At 39.2% G+C, this 10,004-nt stretch overlaps 1 long non-coding RNA gene across 1 annotated transcript; it reads right to left on the reverse strand.

Moving 5' to 3' along the window:
• Nucleotides 1–4,372: 4,372 nt before the first annotated feature.
• LOC144752888 (uncharacterized) lies at nucleotides 4,373–9,789 on the reverse strand. The gene is made up of 3 exons (XR_013594134.1): nucleotides 9,760–9,789; nucleotides 4,941–5,378; nucleotides 4,373–4,586 (listed from the first exon to the last, which is right to left on the reverse strand). It is a non-coding gene; the product is annotated as an uncharacterized LOC144752888 (long non-coding RNA).
• Between the last annotated feature and the right edge of the window lie 215 nt (nucleotides 9,790–10,004).

The following is a 10,004-nucleotide window of genomic DNA, read 5'->3' on the forward strand; positions in this document are numbered from 1 at the left end:
CTTGTGATGCTTGTGGATGTCTGATGCTTGTGGATGTCTGATGCTTTTGGATGTCTGATGCTTGTGGATGTCTGATGCTTGTGGATGTCTGATGCTTGTGATGCTTGTGGATGTCTGATGCTTGTGGATGTCTGATGCTTGTGATGCTTGTGGATGTCTGATGCTTGTGGATGTCTGATGCTTGTGGATGTCTGATGCTTGTGATGCTTGTGGATGTGTGATGCTTGTGGATGTCTATTGCTTGTGGATGTCTGTTGCTTGTGGATGTCTGTTGCTTGTGGATGTCTGATGCTTGTGGATGTCTGATGCTTGTGGATGTCTGTTGCTTGTGGATGTCAGATGCTTGTGGATGTCTGACGCTTGTGGATGTCTGCTGCTTGTGATCCTTGTGGATGTCTGATGCTTGTGGATGTCTGATGCTTGTGGATGTCTAATGCTTGTGATGCTTGTGGATGTCTGTTGCTTGTGTATGTCTGATGCTTGTGGATGTCTGCTGCTTGTGATGCTTGTGGATGTCTGATGCTTGTGGATGTCTGCTGCTTGTGATGCTTGTGGATGTCTGATGCTTGTGGATGTCTGTTGCTTGTGGATGTCTGTTGCTTGTGGATGTCTGTTGCTTGTGGATGTCTGTTGCTTGTGGATGTCTGCTGCTTGTGATGCTTGTGGATGTCTGTCGCTTGTGGATGCCTGACGCTTGTGGATGCCTGATGCTTGTGGATGCCTGACACTTGTGGATGTCTGATGCTTGTGGATGCCTGATGCTTGTGGATGCCTGATGCTTGTGGATGTCTGATGCTTGTGGATGTCTGATGCTTGTGGATTTAAGTGTGTGTGTGTTTAAATTAATGTGTGGTGTTAGGTGTGTTTTTTGTGTCAGTGGAGTTCCGTATTAATAGTATTATGTTTAAAATGGCCGACGCAACGCGTCACCTTGACGTTGCCTACGTTAGCGTTCTAGTTTTTTTGGTGTTGTGAGTGTTTACGTTCCCTTGACGTTTATTTGTATCCAATCGGAATGCGACGTTTTTGACGTTGCATTCTGATTTGCTTACGTCAACGGTGGAATTCCCCAGAAGATCGAGAATGTTGAATCGCGGAAGGCGTGTTCTTGTTCTTGTGCTGTTGCTGCGTCGTTTGACAGGTAAGAATGTATTCCTAATTTTTTTTATAAGTAATGTAATGTAGTGTCTATAGTATGTTTAACTTAACGATTGAATAGGAGTGTATTTTTAATAATGTTGACATTGTATATTTTCGTTCGCAATATTTCTAAATGAATATTATGTAATGTAAATTAGAGTCTTGTTTGTATTCTTCGATATGTAATGTATTTTTTTTCTTAAAGTGTTATGTAATGTATTTTTAGCTGGTGTTTGTTATTTGACGTACAAGAGCTGTTCTTTGAGTTTCTAAGTACTATTTTCGCCATGAATATTGTACACTTCAAAAGTATTAATTTTATTACGCGTTGTTTTGTGAAGCTAAGAGACCTATGTAATGTTTATTGATGCTGTTAGCGCTGAATCCAAGTTGCGTAATATGTTTCTTATATTTGATGTAATTCCGTGTGAATAACTGCTATTGTTATATGCGTACGGCTTTTTGTGTAACTCTTGACCATTGTGTTTAATCCGTCCCATTCCCCGGATGAATAGTGCTTGTTTATTGCCCCAATAAAAAGTTGGCTGTTTCACTTTTGTGTTTGTACATCCTCGTCCTCGCTTCCTGCCACATATTTTTCTTTGTTTTGTTGGTGTAATATTGTACGAATGATTTTTGCTTTTTGGCCTGAAGCCTGATCAACATCCTTGCATGCTGTAGCTCACTTTTGGTAAGTATATTTTGTGTGTAACGTATCTGATGCACTACTCCGTAGACCCCCTTTTTTTTCCGTCCTAAAAGTTGTTTATGTCTATGAAAATGGCATAACATTCATCAATTTGCAGAGTGGGTGAATGATGCAGAGTGGGTGAATGATGCAGAGTGGGTGAATGATGCAGAGTGGGTGAATGATGCAGAGTGGGTGAATGATGCAGAGTGGGTGAATGAAGCAGAGTGGGTGACTGAAGCAGAGTGGGTGACTGAAGCAGAGTTGGTGACTGAAGCAGAGTGGGTGACTGAAGCAGAGTGGGTGACTGAAGCAGAGTGGGTGACTGAAGCAGAGTGGGTGACTGATGCAGAGTGGGTGAAAGATGCAGAATGGGTGAAAGATGCAGATTGGGTGAAAGATGCAGATTGGGTGAAAGATGCAGAGTGGGTGAAAGATGCAGAGTGGGTGAAAGATGCAGAGTGGGTGAAAGATGCTTAGTGGGCGAAAGATGCTTAGTGGGCGAAAGATGCTTAGTGGGTGAAAGATGCAGAGTGGGTGAAAGATGCAGAGTGGGTGAAAGATGCAGAGTGGGTGAAAGATGCAGAGTGGTTGACTGAAGCAGAGTGGTTGACTGAAGCAGAGTGGGTGACTGAAGCAGAGTGGGTGACTGAAGCAGAGTAGGTGACTGAAGCAGAGTGGGTGAATGAAGCAGAGTGGGTGAATGAAGCAGAGTGGGTGAATGAAGCAGAGTGGGCGAAAGATGCAGAGTGGGCGAAAGATGCAGAGTGGGCGAAAGATGCAGAGTGGGCGAAAGATGCCGAGTGGCTGAAAGATGCAGAGTGGGTGAAAGATGCAGAGTGGTTGAAAGATGCAGAGTGGGTGAAAGGTACAGAGTGGGTGAAAGGTACAGAGTGGGCGAAAGGTACAGAGTGGATGAAAGGTACAGAGTGGGTGAAAGGTACAGAGTGGGTGAAAGGTACAGAGTGGGTGAAAGGTACAGAGTGGGTGAAAGGTACAGAGTGTGTGAAAGGTACAGAGTGGGTGAAAGGTACAGAGTGGGTGAAAGGTACAGAGTGGGTGAAAGGTACAGTGTGTGTGAAAGGTACAGAGTGGGTGAAAGGTACAGAGTGGGTGAAAGGTGCAGAGTGGGTGAAAGGTACAGAGTGGGTGAAAGGTACAGAGTGGGTGAAAGGTACAGAGTGGGCGAAAGGTACAGAGTGGGCGAAAGGTACAGAGTGGGCGAAAGGTACAGAGTGGGCGAAAGGTACAGAGTGGGCGAAAGCTACAGAGTGGGCGAAAGGTACAGAGTGGGCGAAAGGTACAGAGTGGGCGAAAGGTACAGAGTGGGCGAAAGGTACAGAGTGGGCGAAAGCTACAGAGTGGGCGAAAGGTACAGAGTGGGCGAAAGCTACAGAGTGGGCGAAAGGTACAGAGTGGGCGAAAGGTACAGAGTGGGTGAAAGGTACTGAGTGGGTGAAAGGTACTGAGTGGGTGAAAGCTACAGAGTGGGTGAAAGCTACAGAGTGGGTGAAAGGTACAGAGTGGGTGAAAGGTACAGAGTGGGTGAAAGGTACAGAGTGGGTGTAAGGTACAGAGTGGGCGAAAGGTACAGAGTGGGCGAAAGGTACAGAGTGGGCGAAAGCTACAGAGTGGGCGAAAGCTACAGAGTGGCCGAAAGGTACAGAGTGGGGGAAAGGTACAGAGTGGCCGAAAGGTATAGAGTGGGTGAAAGGTACCGAGTGGGTGAAAGGTACCGAGTGGGTGAAAGGTACAGAGTGGGTGAAAGGTACCGAGTGGGTGAAAGGTACAGAGTGGGTGAAAGGTACAGAGTGGGTGAAAGGTACAGAGTGGGTGAAAGGTACAGAGTGCGTGCAAGGTACAGAGTGCGTGAAAGCTACAGAGTGGGTGAAAGCTACAGAGTGGGTGAAAGGTACAGAGTGGGCGAAAGGTACAGAGTGGGCGAAAGGTACAGAGTTGGCGAAAGGTACAGAGTGGGTGAAAGGTACAGAGTGGGTGAAAGGTACAGAGTGGGTGAAAGGTACAGAGTGGGTGAAAGGTACAGAGTGGGTGAAAGGTACAGAGTGGGTGAAAGGCACAGAGTGGGGGAAAGGCACAGAGTGGGGGAAGGCACAGAGTGGGGGAAAGGCACAGAGTGGGGGAAAGGCACAGAGTGGCTGAAAGACACAGAGTGGCTAAAAGAGGCAGAGTGGCTAAAAGAGGCAGAGTGGCTGAAAGCGCCAGAGTGGCTGAAAGAAGCAGAGTGGCTGAAAGAAGCAGAGTGTTTCTGAAAGAGGCAGAGTGTCTGAAAGAGGCAGAGTGTCTGAAAGAGGCAGAGTGTCTGAAAGAGGCAGAGTGTCTGAAAGAGGCAGAGTGTCTGAAAGAGCCAGAGTGTCTGAAAGAGCCAGGGTAGTTGAAAGCTCCAGAGTGCTGGAAAGATAGAAAGTGCTTGAAAGGATGCAAGTGGGTGATATGTCCAGAGTGGGTGCGAGAGTGAGAAATTTGTATATAGGTAGTGAAATAGTAGTTCTTATTTCCCAAGAAATTTTTTTGGTCTGCTTACCTCTATTTTGCTGTGCCTCGTTGTATTCAATATTTTCTGTGCATTAAATTCATGGACAGTTACATGAGTTAGCGTGACATAATCTCCAAGATGTATGTTAAATAGTGTAGCTTCTCTCCACAGTGTCACTTTGATGTCATCTGTTGCATCTTTTAAAGTAATCGATTTCAGTGGAGTATCTTCTCCATTGATAAAGACAGTCTTTACGTCCTCTTCCTACACAAAAGAAGCATTGTATTAAATTGCTAAAGAAAAAACTCTTAGTAATAGTGCGTTGTATGAATGGCAATCTAAGGTGTCATATTTAAGGACCCAACAGAACCTCCTTTAGAAAAGATAGCATTGTTTATTTCCCAAAATGGATTTGTAGAGAGTGCTTGTATTTATAGTAGACAGCGAAACACTGGCATATTATGGTTAAAAAACGTCGTGCTTTCTACATAGTGTGACAGAGTGTATAATGCTATGTGTTTTTAGCTTGTTAGTGAAGTTAGCAAAGGTGTAATGTGTGTGTAAGCTAACTAGGCATTTTTAGTTGTGACATGATGACATGTTTGCGTTTATACTTACGCCACATATTGTCCCTGAAACAGTCATAAGACTTTTTAGACTTGCACGTTTTATTTCCTTAATGGGAGAAGCAGATGGTGCAGGCGGATGCAAAATGTTCTTCGCTTGTTGGATAAGGCCCTCCTCAATTTTCATTGCGGGAAATTTTGTAACTTTGGTTTGCTTAGTAATTAAAATTGTTTTGTTTTTGATGATGAAGTTGCGTATCAGTAGTCCACAGTTACTTTGAGTTTGCTCGTATAATTCTTCTTGATATCAAGTACATTTCATAGTACCAGTTTTATCTGCTAGAGCCAAATGAAATAGAATTTGTTGTTCTTGTTTTGCATTTTTGTAAGTTGTTTTTCCAGAGCAGTTGATTACATTAACTCGTATGGGTTTCTGATATGGTTTGTTGTCATTGGTATTAATGTTAATGATTTCTTCAATAGACATCATCTGAAATATAAAATGCGTTATAACATGTTAAATACAAACCCATATTGCTTTATGATCACTGTAATAGCATTCTAATGTACCATAGTTGTGCAGTTTTCCATTTGTATATATATGATCTAAAATGGATTGGTAGTTAGTTGTGTAACTGGAAATGAGTTGTTTACATTGTAATTTAGCTTCAAAGAATCCAATTAATTGCTTAGTGTATGAATTTTGTTGAGATAGATCCACATTGAAATCCCCTATAATGATAAATTTGTGTGTGGGGTAAAAATCCGTAATATTTGTGATTAAATCCAAAAGAGAAGTTATACTTTTTTGTGGTGGTTTGTATAAAATAATAATAAGGTAATCTGTGTTCTGAATATGTACAGTAAAATGTAAAATGTCTATCCCTTCATGTGTCTCATAAATAGGCAATATAAATAAATCTATTTTGGTCTTCTCTCTGTATATTTACTGTTGGTGATAGAGGAGGTGAAATTACATTTTCATGACACTGTTCATGAAGAATGTTTGTAACTTCTCCATGCTGTTTGTTATAGATTTTTAGTTGTGCGTCAACAAATGTTTTAACTTCCAGATACCTGTCATAGTAAGTTTCCTTGTTTATTCGTATTTTATGTTCTTCCCTCCATGGATAGTGCAACATTAATATCTCTCTATAATACTCTTCTGGTTCATTATTTTTGTTAAATCTGCAAAAGCGTATTATTTTCCCTTGTGTGCGCTTATTTAAAGCATAATCATAATTCTGTTTCTGTTGTTCTTTATTCCCGTTACTACATGCTATTTCTAATTCTTCCTCATCTGAGCTGTAAAAGTTTTGTTCTGCAAGTAAATCTTCGCTATCATTGATTTCTCTCCCATGTGTTTTTTTCTTCACATAGTTAAAATTAGCTGCATAGTCTGCTAACGTGCACATCTCTAATGATTGTGGCCGTTTGCAGTACTTAATAATAATATTTTCACATTGAATGTCAGTTGAATTTTCTGGCAAGTTATTAATCGTTTCCATATCACGCATTAAATAAGTTCTTTTTTCTGGACGGCTAGTATTAATAAATACAAATGATTGTGAGCTTTTCCTTAATGGTATTTGAAGAATTAGATATGCTGCTTCTTGAGCACTAATTTCTGTGCAGTTGAGGAATTTGTTTCCTATGTGTTTAAGTTGATCTTTGACATTACTATTGCTTGTTACCTCTTTAGCAGCTTGTGCTAGAAGTTTGCTAATTCCTCTTTGCGATTTACTGATATATGAGATAATGTAGACAGCACAAGCATAAGGGTCCAGTATAAACTGCAAGTCTATGTTTGCTCGCCAAGCTTCTAAAAGAGTACTATTGTAGTTATTGATGAAGCATTCGGCTGGTGTTCGTTTAAAAAAAATCGTTGTTTTTTGTAAGCTAGTTTGTATTGAAGTAATATATTCGTTATCATCCATTTTAATGAAGTCTAAAAATTCGTCAAAAGAAAGTGTATTAAAAGTAGTACTATTCATAGCTTCATGTATTATTTTAATATTATCTTGCCATTGCTTATTTGTCGCCTCAAGTGTTAATGGCTCTAATATAAGTGTTGTTGACATTGGGTATTTAGGATATTGATATTTGCATGTCCTTTGATGTTTACGCCTGCAATTTTTTTTATGACCATGCCTTTGTAGATTTATTAACGGTTGTAAAACAGGGTTCTCAGACTTATGACAAGTGATATATTTGTCAATGAAGCTATTGACTTCTTCCACTGGTGAAACACCATACAGTGGTGCTTTGTTTACCCAGAGTAATGCATGTATATGTGGAGAACCTCTTTGTTGGAATTCGACTCTGTAAAAGTAGTCTACTATTTCCCCAATAGTGCCATTCATCAAAACACAATTAAAGAATTTCCTAACTTGATAGTCAAACTGTCTTGCACATTTTATAGGATCTTCTTGTATTAATTTACTTTTAGTTTCCCAAGACATGTTTAAGAATTCTTCCTCTGTGCATTCCTTTAAGTTTCTAACTCTCAATAGTATATTTATTAAATGGTGCCATTTTGTTTCGGCAGCAGATAAAGTCAAAAAGAAAGTAGGTATGCCAAGTTGCCTTATCATTGCAAAAATATCTTTTTTGCAACCTTCCCAATATGGAGGTGAACTGCGTATAGTTTTTAATACTTTTTAACCCTCATTAAACTGTAAAACATTCTCAATATTATATTGTATGTCTTTAGCAGTTATTTTCTTTCCATCTGTAAAATTTTTCCTGGTGGAAATGTTGATTTTACCCTGGATCTGCTTAATATGTAATTTCTTCAGTTTAAAAAAGACATTACTAATAGATTTAGCGACTCTTCTATCATAACTTCTTAACTCTGTTTGGCAAATAGTACTATAATGTACCGGTATGTGCCTTTCCTTATTGTTTGGCCTTCGTTCACCACAAAAAAATAGTAGGGAAAGCCAAAAACTCAGAATCTTTATCCTCATATAAACCTCTTGGCGTGTTATGTTCAGCTGGAGCTAAACTTAACACATTCACCGATATAGTAGTAATAGTTTCATTTGTTAACATAGTATCCAAATTTCCAGCTTCTATGTTGTCTGAACTATCAGATGAATTGTTTGTCTCCGAAGTCTCATTGTGAGATTCTATTTCTGGAGGTATATACTCCCAGTCAGGGTTAATAGTAACACCATATTCATTAAACATTGTACTATTTTTAGCTAGCCATGTAGCTGCCTTTTTTACTGTATTTGGTCTAATATTTTCATAATGTGTATATGATTTATAGACCAATTTCCTTTTTAATTTCACTGGGATTGTCATGGCGTCATTAATTTGCCTTGGTAAAATGGTAACAGTTGTCATAACATCTGCAGGTACATTAACTACTGCACCTGATAATGATTTTTGAAAACCGCGTGGCAGAGTCCGAATTTGTAAGAATGGTATCCTAGGTGAAACTAATCGTTCTTCTAAATCATATAATTCTAATTCAGCTGGTACATTTGGGAACCCCATGCCATTTAGAATTGAACATGGTGGTATTTTATCTTTGCGAATGTAATAATAGCAAGTCATACAAATTAAATTTGTTTTCTTCTTACTAATGTTACACTTTCTGAAAATTTCGGATTGGCTAACACTGCGTGTATTTTTCACCGTTGGTTTATGCCACAATTGATTGCAAAGAGTACAAATGTATTCTGGGCCATGCAATATTTCACGGTGGAATTTCCTAATAATTGTATGGATTTGTTTACCTGGTTTCTGCCTTTGACCCTTCGTTAATTTTGGTCTGTTTTGATCAAGACCAATTTGTTTACTGTTGGTAATGTCTTCTTCAGCTGCATTAATTTGTTTCCTTTTTACAACTTTTTGTGGACATGTACTTGAATCCCTTTTTCTTTTCAGAGAGTGTTTCTTTGTTCCCTGTATAGATTTACTATTTCCTGGTAATTGTGATAAATTGCTATTCCCTCCCTTACTTTGATTCAGTAAATCACCTGAAGACATTGTAGTTGATGTTATAGTCTGATTAGGAGTACATTCAGTAGTATGTACCCAAATGTTTCTTTCTTGCGGTAGGTGACTATTTTTCTTGTGCACAGTAAGTGCTTTAGTAAAAGATTTCCTCTTAATGACTTTTATATCTATTGGTGTTAATTCAAATTGGACACATTGCTCAGCCTGATGTGTAAACTGATATGCTAGTTTCACAACATATTGAATCAGCCCTTCAAAAGAATGAAATGCAATTGTAACACATGTTCCGTTAGAATGAGGCATGCCTTCATCGTCCCTGCTATGTGAATCAAATACAAAGTATGTTTGCATATGTTTGAAAATTGCTATAACATATACATCCATACAAAGTATAACACCACAGTGCTTATTAAGAGTTACATTTAATGCTGTGCTAATATCTGGGTACGCTTTATCAAAACGTTTAAGGACATCACCGTAGTAAGCGTTCCGTAGCGTGAGTGAATATATCTCTTGATTGTGGTCTATATACCTTGGCAAGTCATCTGGATGCATAAGTGTTTCTTTGTTAATAGAATGCATTTGTAGATATAAAGCGTCCCCACGGTCCATTATATAATGCAGATCATTAGAGTTCCAAGTAGTTACTGGTTTGCATAAATTGTGCAAGACAGCAAAAACACTATTTGGTAAGCATTGCTTACCTTGTGATTTGCTATTAAATTTTCTATTCCCTTGATGGTAACTTGCTTTCAAGCATCTCTGCATCTTAGATGTTATAATAAAAGTATGTTTGCACCAATTTTAAATTAAAAACCTTTTCCGAGTACCTAATTTATTGGGGGGACTGTAAGGTATAAACTTTTGACAATCTTTCCCCTAACTGGCAAAGTAGTATTTACCTTAACTTGTGTTTCTTTCGTTGTTGTTTTAATAATCTGAAAGGAGAAGAAAGAAATGTTGGTTATAATATATCTTTTGTAAGTCTTCACGTAAAGTACTTTACATTTTGTTAATGCAATTCTTGTAAAGTGGTAAAATGTGTTACAGTGTGTGAGTTAAAAAGCGAGTTTGAGGTTGAGGGTGAGTGAGGGTGAGGGGTTGAGGGTGAGTGAGGGTGAGGGTTTGAGGGTGAGGGAGGGTGAGG

This window comes from Lissotriton helveticus, chromosome 5_1, assembly GCF_964261635.1.
Source record: "Lissotriton helveticus chromosome 5_1, aLisHel1.1, whole genome shotgun sequence".
Lineage (NCBI taxonomy): Eukaryota > Metazoa > Chordata > Amphibia > Caudata > Salamandridae > Lissotriton > Lissotriton helveticus.